Source organism: Trichomycterus rosablanca, chromosome 17 (assembly GCF_030014385.1).
Source record: "Trichomycterus rosablanca isolate fTriRos1 chromosome 17, fTriRos1.hap1, whole genome shotgun sequence".
Classification (NCBI taxonomy): domain Eukaryota; kingdom Metazoa; phylum Chordata; class Actinopteri; order Siluriformes; family Trichomycteridae; genus Trichomycterus; species Trichomycterus rosablanca.
In genome coordinates, this window is record NC_086004.1 from 13,513,524 (window position 1) to 13,527,799 (window position 14,276).

The 14,276-nt window shown below is 45.1% G+C and overlaps 1 long non-coding RNA gene across 1 annotated transcript; it reads right to left on the bottom strand.

Annotated features, from left to right (window-relative positions):
* Window positions 1-1,713: 1,713 nt before the first annotated feature.
* Window positions 1,714-10,341, bottom strand: LOC134331541 (uncharacterized). Its single transcript, XR_010015132.1, has 3 exons — window positions 10,268-10,341; window positions 2,007-2,075; window positions 1,714-1,765 (listed from the first exon to the last, which is right to left on the bottom strand). It is a non-coding gene; the product is annotated as an uncharacterized LOC134331541 (long non-coding RNA).
* Between the last annotated feature and the right edge of the window lie 3,935 nt (window positions 10,342-14,276).

Genomic DNA, 14,276 nt, shown 5'->3' on the forward strand with positions numbered 1-14,276 from the left:
GAGGGTAAGCTTGTTGCGTTTTTGTCTAAAGCAAGAAGAAGAATTAAACAGAAATGTGTGTATAGAGTCATGTTTCATCACTGAATCTCACTAAAAAAGTTAACCAGTTGTTATCAAATGTTGTTTTGTAAGTTTGCCATGTCCTACAAACACTGTAACTGGAATAGGACCATCTAAGACAAACACAACAGCATTACATTTGTAAAAATTATAATCATTTAAGAAAATGCATTTTTCATTCAATTGAATGCAAGAACTTTTTAGCCACCTAATTTTTTGAAAACTCCCTGATGAAGATAATTCTTAATTGTTTACAGTTATTTTCTTGCACATTTATGTATATTAAATTGTATTGTTACAATCATGTACAGCTTCATGTAGTTGAAATCACTTTTTGCATGTAGACATTGTTACCTGCATTAGTATTGGATGACTCTGTAGGTTGTGTTTGTTGTTTGGTGGTGAGTGAAGGTGAGCCTGCTCCATTATTGTCTATTGCAAGAAGAATGATTATACAGGAATGTGTGGAATCATGTTTTATCACTTAACCTCACTAAAAAAGAAACACTTAACTATCATGTTATTAAGAAATAAATAAACTTTACATAAACAAATTATCGGAAGCATAATACTTTACTGGCTTGTTCTTATTAGCACAGACAACAGAGAGATGATCATGTGTGTAGAAACACACTTTATTATTGACTATGGAATCCCCAAAGGGACAAATGCACTCGATACGTAAACACATACATCAAACATTGGATCTGTCCGAAAATCTAGTGAGCTCTCTACATACACAACATTATACATAATTTTACGGGGGGGAACATGCAAACTTCGCACAGAAAAGACCCGGACCGCCCCACCTGGGGATTGAACCCAGGACCTTCTTGCTGTGAGTGGACAGTGCTACCCACCGAGCCACCATGCTGCCCATGAATTCGGTTATTAATTACATCTCATATAACATAGTCTGATCTTTATATAATTTACTGAAAATGGAAACATAAACCAAAACATGTGTGACATAACACGTCTCATATAACATAGTCTGATCTTCATATAATTTACTAAAAATGGAAACACAAGCCACAGCATATGTGGGAAGTGGGGGCAGCAGGGGCGCATTAACCGTGTTTACTTTATTCAACATTTTATCAAGAAATGTCAGGCTTCTAAATTAATTAGCCAAAGCTTAACACAGGCTGAACAAAATGTAGATGGTGAATTAATGATTGCCATTGAGATCAAATATGCAATTGTTTATAATAGTATAAATGTGTTTATAAATTTTTATGACTAATGTTAAAAATTTACCTCATTTTATAGGATATACATGTAGAGGATAATTCCAAAATTGTTTACAGTTGATCTTGCAAATGTATGTATAGTGACAGCTGCTGCTCACACACACACACACTTCATCACAAAAAGCACTACAAGCATGTTACACTACAATGTTATCACATACTCATCTGTAAACTGATGTGTAAATGAATCAAATAATTTGTACAAAAATGCTTTCTAAAGAAGTAGAAATTGTATTTAATATATTTGGAATAATTAAACAACAATTATGATACTGTTTGTCTTTTATCAATGTTAATTAATCATGCCTCTTGCAGTAAACAATTAATCCATCTGCTTGCACTTTTTTTTTTTTTTTTTTTTTGCAAAATACAGACATCGTTACCTGCATTGGATAAGTTTGTAGGAAGGTGTTGTTGCGTGGTGGGTTGGGGTGAGCCTGTTGTAGTATTGCCTGTGGCAAGAAAAAGCATGTCACATTTAGGGCTGGTGGGTTCCAATCTTTGGAAGAGTGGGTTCAAGGTAGAACTACACTTAAAACAGGGCACCAGTTCCGTTTTTAATTCACCCATAGCAATTTTAGAACCTATATAATGGATCTGATTATCTTTAGTTAGCACTGCAAATTTTTAACCCGAAAATGTGATAAAATGTAGATGAAATCATTTTTGTTTGCAAAATACAGATATTGTTACCTGCATCGGCTTTGGATGAGATTGTAGGATGGTGTTGAGTGGTGAGTGAGGGTGAACCTGCGTTATTTTCTATGGAAAGAAGAAGAATTATACAGAAATGTGTGTATAAAGTCATGTTTCATCACTTTACCTCACTAAAAACAGTTAACCAGTTGTTATCAAATGTTGTTTTGTTTTAGTTAGGGCCATGGTGAGTTCTAATCTCAGGAAGAGCTGGTTCAAGGTAGAAATACCAGTTCAGAGTTGCTAATTCACCCAGTGGCAGATTTTTGGAACATGTGATGTCTATGATTATCTTTAGTGAGCACTGCAAAGTTTCAACCCAAAAGTGTATCTTGGATTGTTTTGTAAGTTAACCATGTCCTATAAACACTGTAACTGGAAAAAGACCATCTAAGACAAAATACAACAGCATTGCATTTGTAAAATGTCGCAGAATTATAATAACCTAATGCATTTTCCATTAAAATAAATGTAAGAGTATTTTAGCCACCACATTTGGTTAGAAATCTATGATGAAGATAATTTCTAAATGTTTACAGTTATTTTCTTGCACATGTATGTACATTATGTATATTAAATTGTATTGTTACAATCATAGTGAGCACCCACAAACAGTAATCAGTAGACAAGCCACGAACCATTGACAGGTTGTTGGGCGACCAAGACTCATTGATGCCAGAGGACATCAAGGCTATTGAGTCTGGTGGGGACCATCAAAATAGCTCATATTGCCAAGACTTTTAATAGTGATGTTTAGGTAAATGAGTAACGACACACTGTTATGTTTAAAGGGCTGCACCAGACTGTAGGACAATTTACCTTCCAATGCATAGAGGTTAAATGACCTGCTGGTAATTTTATAGTACAAGATATCTCAGTTGCAACCACTGTAACAACATGTATTTATGACATGTTTATGACATGTTTACATTAGAGTTATGACATAGAGTTTAATTAACACATTATTGATTTTAAAATTGGTCGTGATCCATTAGACAAAACTTAAGAAACATGCAACTGTGTGTCATAGTTTAAGCAGGATGTGTTTATCAATTCTTGATACTAATATTTACATTGAAAAATTCATGCAGAAAAAAAGGTAATTGTCAATAGTAAAAAATTAATCTTCTTGCAGCTGTTTGTATCTTTAAAGATTTTTGTTATAACAACCTACTGTTATGATATATGTAAGGTGAGGACTCAATCGCGGGCACGCCGGCCGGAGGAGAGAGCGGCCGGTTTAGAGTACACAAATAAGGTGACTATCTCCACCGAATGAAAGAGGAGGGGCCGGGCGAGCCCAAGCCAACTGAAATATCTAAATATAAATAAAACCCCAAACGTAACACAACGAGTAGATCGCAGTCCTCCAAAGTGTTTAAACAAAAGAAAGATCCAAAAGGATCTCGTGTGCACTGCACAATAAATTACTTTCACCGCGCTCACGGCAACCCCGCTAGCGAGATTCGAACCGGCGAACTCAGACACACACACGCTATGACGCAACCGAGCGAGCCACAGCGCCGCTGATGTTGCTAGCGCCGGTGGGCAAATTGAAGGGCAAACTAAGGATCGCTTTTATTTGTTCTACTTGTATTAATAATAATGAGAATCTATAGCGATATCAAACTAAGGAGTTATTCTAGGTATAAGAACCCAGGAAATCCTTCGAGCGGATAACAACAAAAAAGGTAATAGATATATATATATATATAGTTATTTTTTGTGATCGTACCCGATCCGGTTAGTTCTCCGCGACTCGGGTTTATATCAAGTTTAGTCTCCCTCGAGACTAGTGGGTCAATATTCGCGTAAGCGAACAGAGGTGCTTAAGCTTTACCAACGCGACACTCAAGGCGGAGCGGGGATGGGTGCTGGTAGCGAACACCGCCGTGGCCAGCCAACACCGAGATCCGCTTGAGCGCTCGGCGCGAGTGCTCCGACCCCGCGGGTCCGGAGCTAGATGCGAGAGATAGCGAGAAAGATGCGTGAGGCGAGCCTCTCCTTCTCAGAGTACTGATCGGAGGAGGAGCCTGTGCGAGCTCGAACCCAAGGCGCGGGGTGGAGCTCGTGAGCACTGCTGGTTCACCAGGCAGCCAAAACAATGGAAAGAGGAAGAGATACGGAGTACGCAATTCTCCTGGTAAAGTTAGGAGAGTGCAAAGGAGTCACACCAAAACCTAATCTTTCCCTGAGTTCCTTTTATTACCTCGGCCCCTGGGCCTACCGCAAACCCTCTATGAGGCCTCGCGTTACCTGTGTCCCTAACCTAACGTGCAAGAGAGCACAAAAGAACAAGGGTGTGACGAGGACACCTGGCTGAGCGCTGCTTTAAATACCAACTCAGCCAGGTGTTCCTCGTCGCTGCTGATTGCCTGAGGGTGCCTTGGGATTTGTAGTTCTTCTCCCCCTGGTCGAACTACGGGCTGTGCGCCCTCTGGTGGCAGCCGGCGGAAGCTCACGGGTTTGGCTCCCTCTGGTGGGCGCAGAGGGAGTTGATCGGCCTCTTTCAGTGCGAGCACTGGGGTTAACTGTGTGAATCGCGGGTCGGCCCCCCCTGGTGGCCGTCTGGGAACCAGACCGACTCCTAACAGTACCCCCCCGTCTAGGAACGGCTCCCGACGTTCCCATGCCCGCTGCTCTGTTCTCCCGGAACTCCCGGATCAGCGTCGGGTCTAGGATATGACGCGCCGGAACCCAGGATCTATGTTCGGGACCATAACCTTCCCAGTCGACCAGGTACTGTGTGGACCCTTGGACCTGTCGTGAGTCTAGCAGCTGACGGACAGTGTAGGCCGGAGCCCCATCCACCACCCTGGGCGGTGGCGGCGGTTTCTGCTGCTGGATGGTTCGGCATAGGTAGGGCCTGAGCCGCGATACGTGGAACGTAGGATGGATCCTTATCGCTGGCGGCAGTTCCAAGCGATACGTAACAGGGTTTATCCTTCTGATGACCCTAAAGGGACCCACGTATCGAGGCGCCAACTTCCCCGACTCGCCCCTGAGAGGCAGGTCCCGGGTGGATAGCAATACTCGCTGACCCACTCGAAATCGGGGTGCTGCTCGCCTTCTCCGGTTGGCTGTGTGTCGCATAGTGGCGGTGCTGGCTTCTAAAGCAGACCTAGCCCTACGCCAAGCTCTTCTGCACTGGAGGACGAATTGCTGGGCAGCCGGGGCCCCCACCTCTCTTTCCTGAGTCGGGAAGAGAGGGGGAGGGAACCCAAACTGGCACTCAAAGGGCGACATGCCGATGGCCGAGTGTCGGAGGGTGTTGTGGGCATACTCGGCCCAAGGCAGCTTGTCGGGCCATGAGCGTGGGCACCCGGAAGTCAGGCACCTAAGTGACCGTATAAGGTCCTGAATGACCCTCTCGGACTGGCCGTTAGACTCTGGATGGTATCCGGAGGACAGGCTAACCGTAACCCCCATTAAGAGACAAAAGGACCGCCAGAATCTGCTGACGAATTGCGGACCTCGATCTGACACTATGTCGGTGGGAATGCCATGGGGTCTGATGACGTGCTGGAGGAGGATCTGGGCGGTTTGTCTGGCCGAGGGGAGTCCTGGGAGGGGTATAAATTTGCAAGCCTTAGAAAATCGGTCCACAAACACCAATATCGCAGACAGACCATTTGACGGTGGGAAGCCCGTAACAAAGTCCATTGCGATGTGAGACCAGGGCCTGGAGGGGACAGGTAGGGGCTGGAGGAGTCCCTGGGGTCGAGCCCTGGACTCCTTATTTTTTGAGCAGACTTCACAGGCTGCTATGAAGGAGCGAACCTCTTTTATCATGGTGGGCCACCAAAAGCGACGTTTGAGGAAGTCCAGGGTACGTGTGACTCCCGGATGGCCGGTGAGGTTAGAGGCGTGCCCCCAGGTGAGGACCTGGCGGCGCATGCTGGACGGTACAAACAGCTTACCTTCTGGCCCGCCACCGGGATCAGGTTCCCTACGCTGGGCTGCAAGGACCTTACGTTCAATATCCCAGAGGAGTGGAGCTACTATTAGGGTATTCGGGAGGATGGACTTGGGCTCTGGGTCGGGTTCTGGAGGGTCCCACTGGCGGGAGAGAGCGTCTGGCTTGACATTTTTAGAACCTGGACGGTATGAAAGGGTAAAGTTGAATCTCCCAAAGAACAGGGACCACCGGGCCTGCCGGGAGTTCAACCTCTTGGCCTGCTGAATGTAAGCCAGGTTCTTATGGTCTGTCCAGACCAAAAATGGATGCGGGGCACCCTCCAGCCAATGGCGCCACTCCTCTAAGGCAAGTTTGACCGCCAGGAGTTCTTTGTCCCCAATCGGGTAATTACGCTCGGCTGGGGTAAGCCGATGCGAGTAGTAGGCGCAGGGGTGCAGCTTCTGGTCCTCCCCTGAACGTTGGGAGAGGACCGCCCCCACACCCACGTCCGATGCATCCACCTCTACAATAAACATCAGCTCTGGGTCCGGAAGGCGGAGCACGGGAGGAGAGATCAAAAGCTCCTTGAGAGCCTCAAAGGCCTCTTGAGCCGAGTGGGTCCATTTAAATCGACCTGTCGACCGTCTAGTGAGCTCAATAAGGGGGGCGGCTATGGAGCTAAAATTCCGGATAAATCGCCGGAAAAAATTGGCGAACCCCAGGAACCGCTGGACTGAGCGTAGTGAGGATGGTACCGGCCAGTCTTTAACCGCCTGATTTTTGGCGGGGTCCATCCTAAGTTCTCCATGGGAAACTATGAATCCCAAGAACGAGACCGAGGGGACGTGAAACGAAGATTTCTCCAACTTAACAAAAAGGTTGTGCTGGAGCAACAGTTGGAGAACCCTCCTAACGTGGGTGATATGTTCCTTTAACGAGCGGCTGTAAATCAGGATGTCGTCCAAATAAACAAAGGCAAAACGGTCTAGAGTATCGCGAAGTGCCTCGTTAATAAACCGCTGGAAGACCGCTGGGGCGTTAGTAAGGCCAAAGGGCATCACCCTATACTCATAGTGCCCCGCGGGAGTGATGAAAGCGGTCTTCCACTCGTCCCCTTTTCGGATGCGGATAAGGTTATAGGCACTGCGGAGGTCCAACTTCGTAAAGATTTGGGCCTTCTGCAGTGCCTCGAATGCAGTTTGCATAAGGGGCAGTGGGTATCGGTCTTTGACCGTAATCGCGTTGAGGCCCCGGTAGTCGATGCAGGGACGCAGGGTTCCATCCTTCTTACTCACGAAGAAGAACCCTGCGCCCGCTGGTGAGCTTGAAGGCCGTATAAACCCTAACGCTAGGGCCTCACGGATGTATTCCTCCATGGCCCTTCGTTCAGGGGCGGCAAGCGCAAAGAGGTGACCGCGAGGGGGTGAAGTACCCGGAAGCAAGTTGATGGCGCAGTCAAAGGCGCGGTGAGGGGGCAATTGCTGGGCCTTCTCTTTGCTAAACACCTCTGCTACATCATGGTAAACAGAAGGGACGGTGGTGAGGTCTAGGACGGGCACCGACAGTTTACTCGGTAATCGAGGCTGGATCAGGCACGATTCCTGGCACCGGAGGCTCCATGAGTAGACCGAGCCCGCCTTCCAGTCAATGACCGGATTGTGGAGCCTAAGCCATGGGTAGCCCAGGATGACTTGCATTTTAGGGGAGCGAGTGATAAAAAAGAACAGGGTCTCTAAATGATCCCCCAGCCTCATTGTGATGGGAGGAGTCTTGAGCCGTACGGACCCCTCTCCCAATGGGTGACCGTCGATGGCCACTATTGGGAGTGGAGTAGCCAACGGCTGTGGAGTGAGACCTAGTTGTCTGACCAGTTGGTGGTCTATGAAGTTGTTGGCAGCCCCCGAATCTACCCAGACCGCCAAACTGTCCGATGACCCCCCTTCCCATTCCAAAGTGGCAGTTAATGCCAGACCTAAGTCGGGAGCAGTGAGCCGGCCTCGCCCCGAGCTCCCATTTAGGGACGGGCCGGCATGTTTCCCGAATGAGGCTGCCTGCGTCGTCGTCCCGATCCTTCGAAGCGCGTATTGTGGGAGGTGCCTATTTGCATAGGTTCCTCCCCGCTCGGGGGAGCCCCAGGGAGGTAGGAGGGCTGGGACCAGGACCCCCGTGCACCTGTATTCCGGCCCATTTCCGCCCGTTCGCGAGCGCGTTGCTTCAGGCGGAGGTCGAGACGGCTGGCCACCTCGTATAGCTGCGTCAACGAGGAGGGAAGGTCAGGGGTGGCTAATTCATCTTTGAGCCGTTCACTGAGACCCCGAAGAAAAATGGCTCTGAGGGCGGCCTGATCCCACCCGCACTCAGCGGCCAGGGTCTTAAACTCAATTATATAATCGGTGACGGAACGTGACCCCTGACTCAGCTCCAAGAGCCGAGGACCTGCTTCCTTGCCTCCCTGGGGAGCATGAAAAGTGTCCATCAAGGCCTTGGAGAACGCCTCCCTGGAGTTACACTCCGGTGCCTTCTGCTCCCACAGTGCCGTGGCCCACAGCAAGGCACGGTCCGAAAGAAGTGAAATCATATACGCCACTTGGGACTTTTCTGTGGGAAAGCGGGAGGCCTGCAGCTCAAAAACCAAAGAGCACTGCAAGATAAAGCCTCTGCACCGGTGGAGCTCCCCCGAAAAGCGTTCGGGAGGGACAATTGGGGGTTCAGGGGTATTTGGAGACGCACTGGGCGATGGCTGGGAAACGGCTAGCGTGCTGAAGCGTTCGGCCAGCTGGTTAAGCATAGTTTCATGACGATGGATAGCTACCTCCTGCAGCTTGACTGCCTGCTGCAGGGTTGTGTGACCCGCTGAGTCCATTGTTGGTCACACCCTTCTGTTATGATATATGTAAGGTGAGGACTCAATCGCGGGCACGCCGGCCGGAGGAGAGAGCGGCCGGTTTAGAGTACACAAATAAGGTGACTATCTCCACCGAATGAAAGAGGAGGGGCCGGGCGAGCCCAAGCCAACTGAAATATCTAAATATAAATAAAACCCCAAACGTAACACAACGAGTAGATCGCAGTCCTCCAAAGTGTTTAAACAAAAGAAAGATCCAAAAGGATCTCGTGTGCACTGCACAATAAATTACTTTCACCGCGCTCACGGCAACCCCGCTAGCGAGATTCGAACCGGCGAACTCAGACACACACACGCTATGACGCAACCGAGCGAGCCACAGCGCCGCTGATGTTGCTAGCGCCGGTGGGCAAATTGAAGGGCAAACTAAGGATCGCTTTTATTTGTTCTACTTGTATTAATAATAATGAGAATCTATAGCGATATCAAACTAAGGAGTTATTCTAGGTATAAGAACCCAGGAAATCCTTCGAGCGGATAACAACAAAAAAGGTAATAGATATATATATATATATAGTTATTTTTTGTGATCGTACCCGATCCGGTTAGTTCTCCGCGACTCGGGTTTATATCAAGTTTAGTCTCCCTCGAGACTAGTGGGTCAATATTCGCGTAAGCGAACAGAGGTGCTTAAGCTTTACCAACGCGACACTCAAGGCGGAGCGGGGATGGGTGCTGGTAGCGAACACCGCCGTGGCCAGCCAACACCGAGATCCGCTTGAGCGCTCGGCGCGAGTGCTCCGACCCCGCGGGTCCGGAGCTAGATGCGAGAGATAGCGAGAAAGATGCGTGAGGCGAGCCTCTCCTTCTCAGAGTACTGATCGGAGGAGGAGCCTGTGCGAGCTCGAACCCAAGGCGCGGGGTGGAGCTCGTGAGCACTGCTGGTTCACCAGGCAGCCAAAACAATGGAAAGAGGAAGAGATACGGAGTACGCAATTCTCCTGGTAAAGTTAGGAGAGTGCAAAGGAGTCACACCAAAACCTAATCTTTCCCTGAGTTCCTTTTATTACCTCGGCCCCTGGGCCTACCGCAAACCCTCTATGAGGCCTCGCGTTACCTGTGTCCCTAACCTAACGTGCAAGAGAGCACAAAAGAACAAGGGTGTGACGAGGACACCTGGCTGAGCGCTGCTTTAAATACCAACTCAGCCAGGTGTTCCTCGTCGCTGCTGATTGCCTGAGGGTGCCTTGGGATTTGTAGTTCTTCTCCCCCTGGTCGAACTACGGGCTGTGCGCCCTCTGGTGGCAGCCGGCGGAAGCTCACGGGTTTGGCTCCCTCTGGTGGGCGCAGAGGGAGTTGATCGGCCTCTTTCAGTGCGAGCACTGGGGTTAACTGTGTGAATCGCGGGTCGGCCCCCCCTGGTGGCCGTCTGGGAACCAGACCGACTCCTAACACCTACAGTATATTTAATGTATTGTAGCTTAAATCAGTTTTGAAAAATATAGACATCTTTACCTGCAACAGCACTGGATGAGATTGTAGATTGTGTTTGTTGCTTGGTGGTGGGTGGGAGTAAGCCTGTTGCGTTTTTGTCTATGACAAGAAAAAGAATTATACAGAAATGTGTGTATAGAGTCATGTTTTATCACTTAAATTCACTATAAACAGTTAACCAGTTGTTATCAATTGTTGTTTGTCGTTGTTGTTGTATTGCTTAGGGCCGTGGTGGGTTCTAATCTAAGGAAGAGTGGGTTCAAGGTAGAAATACCTTCAAACAGGGCACCAGTTCAGAGTCACTAATTCACCCAGTGACATATTTTTGGAACATGTGTTGCCTATGATTATATTTAGTTAGCATTTAGTTAGCACTGCAAAGTTTCAACCCGAAAGTGTATCTTGGATTGTTTTTCCCCCAATTTTCTCCCCTAATCTAGTTGTATCCAATTACCCTGATTGTGTTACCCTTTACCTCCACCGATACAACCCTCCACCACTGACTGAGGAGCTTTGCAACTGACACACGCCCCCTTCCGACACGTGAGCAGCACCGACTGCCTCGTTTCACCTGCACGAGTCGAGTTCAAATGCAGATCAGCTTTGTGCACAGAGAGCCACACCCTGATCAGCATTATTCCCCAACTCTGTGCAGGAGCTATCAGTCAGCCAGCTGAGGTCGTAATTGCCCCAGTTATGAGGAACCCTGGTCCGGCTTTCCCATCCCTGAACAACAGCCAATCGTTCATGTGGCCGCCCATCCCAGACGGATGGCAGAGCTGAGATTCGATATGATGTATTCAAAATTCCAGCGCTGGTGTGCTAGTGTGTTTTAGCGCTGCACGGTACAAAAATGTTTTCTAAAGAAGTAAAAAAAAAATATTTTCATATATTATAATACATTTTTTCAAAGTTAATTAATCATGCCTCTTTAGTAAACACTTAATTTATCTACTTGCATTTTTTGCAAAATATGGACATCGTAACCTGCATTGGGTGAGTTTGTAAGATGGTGTTGTTGCGTGGTGGGTGGGGGTGACCCTGTTATGGTATTGTCTGTGGCAAGAAAAAGCATGTCACATTTAAAGCCATGGTGGGTTCTGATCTCTGGAAGAGTGGGTTCAGGGCAGAACTACACTTCAAACAGGGCACCAGTTCCATTTTTAATTCACCCATAGCAATTTTTAGGACCTATATAATGCATCTGATTATCTTTAGTTTGCACAGCAAATTTTTAACCCAAAAGTGTGATAACATGTAGATGAAATCATTTTTGTTTGCAAAATACAGACATTGTTACCTGCATCAGCTTTGGATGAGTTTGTAGGATGGTGTTGTTGAGTGGTGGGTAAGGGTGACCCTGTGTTGTTTTCTATGGCAAGAAGAAGAATTATACAGAAATGTGTGTATAGAGTCATGTTTCATCACTTAACCTCACTAAAAAAGTTAACCAGTTATCAAATGTCATATTGTTTTAGTTAGGGCCATTGGGGGTTCTAATCTAAGGAAGAGTGGGTTCAAGGTAGAAATATTTTCAAACAGGGCACCAGTTTAGAGTCGCTAATTCACCCAGTAACATATTTTTGGAACACGTGATGCCTATGATTATATTTAGTTAGCACTGCAAAGTGTCAACCCAAAAGTGTCTCTTGGATTGTTCAGTAGGTTAACCATGTCCTATAAACACTGTAAGTAGAATAGAACCATCTAAGACTAAAACAACAGCATTACATTTGTAAGAATTATAATCATTTAAGAAAATGCATTTTTTATTCAAATAAACGCAATAACTTTTTAGCCACCTCAATTTATGAAAACTCCCAGATGAAGATAATTTTTAATTGTTTACAGTTATTTGCTTGCACATGTATGTATATTAAATTGTATTGTTACAATCATTTATAACTTCATGTAGCTTAAATCACTTTTTGCTAAATGTAGACATTGTTACCTGCATTAGTATTGGATGAGATTGTAGGATGGTGTTGAGTGGTGAGTGAGGGTGAGCCTGTGTTATTTTCTATGGCAAGAAGAAGAATTATACAGAAATGTGTGTATAGAGTCATGTTTCATCACTTAACCTCACTAAAACAGTTAACCAGTTGTTATCAAATGTTGTTTTGTTTCAGTTAGGGCCATGGTGGGTTCTAATCTTAGGAAGAGTGGGTTCAAGGTAGAAATACCTTCAAACACGGCACCAGTTTAGAGTCGCTAATTCACCCAGTAACATTTTTGGAACACATGATGCATCTGATTATCTTTACACAGTTTTTAATTCACACTGTAGCAGTACCTGGAATAGGACCATTCAAGACAAAAAAACAACAGCATTGTATTTTATTGTATTAATAGATGCAAAATTATAAACAGTTAAAATAAAATTTGCTGTTCAAATGAATGTAAGAGTAATTTAGCCACCACATTTGATTAGAACTCTATGATGATCATTTCTAATTGTTTACAGTTATTTTCTTGCACATGTATGTATATTAAATTGTATTGTTACAATCATTTATAACTGTAGCTTAAATCACTTTTTGCTAAATGTAGACATTGTTACCTGCATTAGTATCGGATTAGATTGTAGTATGTTGTTTAGTGGTGAGAGAGGGTGAGCTTGTGTTTTTGTCTATGACAAAAAACAGAATTATACAGGAATGTATATTGAGTAATGTTTAATCACTTAACCTCAATAAAAAAAGTTAACCAGTTGTTATCAAATGTCATTTTGTTTTAGTTAGGGCCATGGTGGGTTCTGATCCCTGAAGGAGTGGGTTCAAGGTAGAAATCCCATCAAACAGGGCACCAGTTCAGAGTATCTAAATCACCCTGTGGCAAATCTTTTGGGACACGTGATGCATCTGATTATCTTTAGTTAGCACTGCTAAGTTTTAACCCAAAAGTGTGTCTTGGATTGTTTTGTAAATTAAATACGTCCTGTGAACACATTAACTGGAATAGAACATTGTAGGACAAAAAACAACAGCATTGCCATTTTAAAGAGGCACAGAATTGTAAACGGTTAAGAAAATGCATTTTGCTGTGAAATGAATGCAAGAACATTTTAGCCACCCCATTTAATGAGAAATCCATAAAGAAATAAGATCATTTTAAATAGTTAGTAGTTATTTTGTGTGTACGGTGGGGAAAATACAGTAAGTATTTGATACACTGCCGATTTTGCAAGTTTTCCCACCTACAAAGAATGGAGAGGCCTGTAATTTTTATCGTAGGCACACTTCAACTGTGAGAGACAGAATAAAAAAAAAATCCAGATAATCACATTGTATGATTTTTAAATAATGACTTTGCATTTTATTGCATGAAATAAGTATTTGATCACCTACCAACCAGCAAGAATTCTGGCTCTCACAGATCTGTTTTTCTTTAAGAAGCCCTCCTATTCTGCACTCATTACCTGTATTTATTGCACCTGTTTGAACTTGTTACCTGTATAAAAAACACCTGTCAACACACTCAATCAACCACACTTCAACCTTTCACCATGGCCAAGACCAAAGAGCTGTCTAAGAACTTGGTCAAGAACTACAGGAAACGTCTGACCTCTGTAAAGGTTTCTGTACCAAATATTAAGTTCTGTTGTTCCATTGTATCAAATACTTATTTCATGCAATAAAATGCAAACAAATTATTTAAAAATCATAGAATGTGATCTTCTGGATATTCTTTTTAGATTGTGTTTGTTGCTTGGCAGTAGGTGGGGGTAAGCCTGTTGCATTATTTTCTATGGCAGGAAAAAGAATTATACAGGAATGTGTGAATAGAGTCATGTTTTATCACTTAACCTTACTATAAACAGTTAACCAGTTGTTATCAATTGATGTTTGTCGTTGTTGTTGTATTGCTTAGGGCCGTGGTGGGTTCTAATCTAAAGAAGAGTTCAAGGTAGAAATACTTTCAAACAAGGCACCATTTCAGAGTCACTAATTCACCCAGTGGCATATTTTTGGAACACGTGATGCATCTGATTATCTTTAGTTAGCACTGCAAAGTTTTAACATGAAAGTAT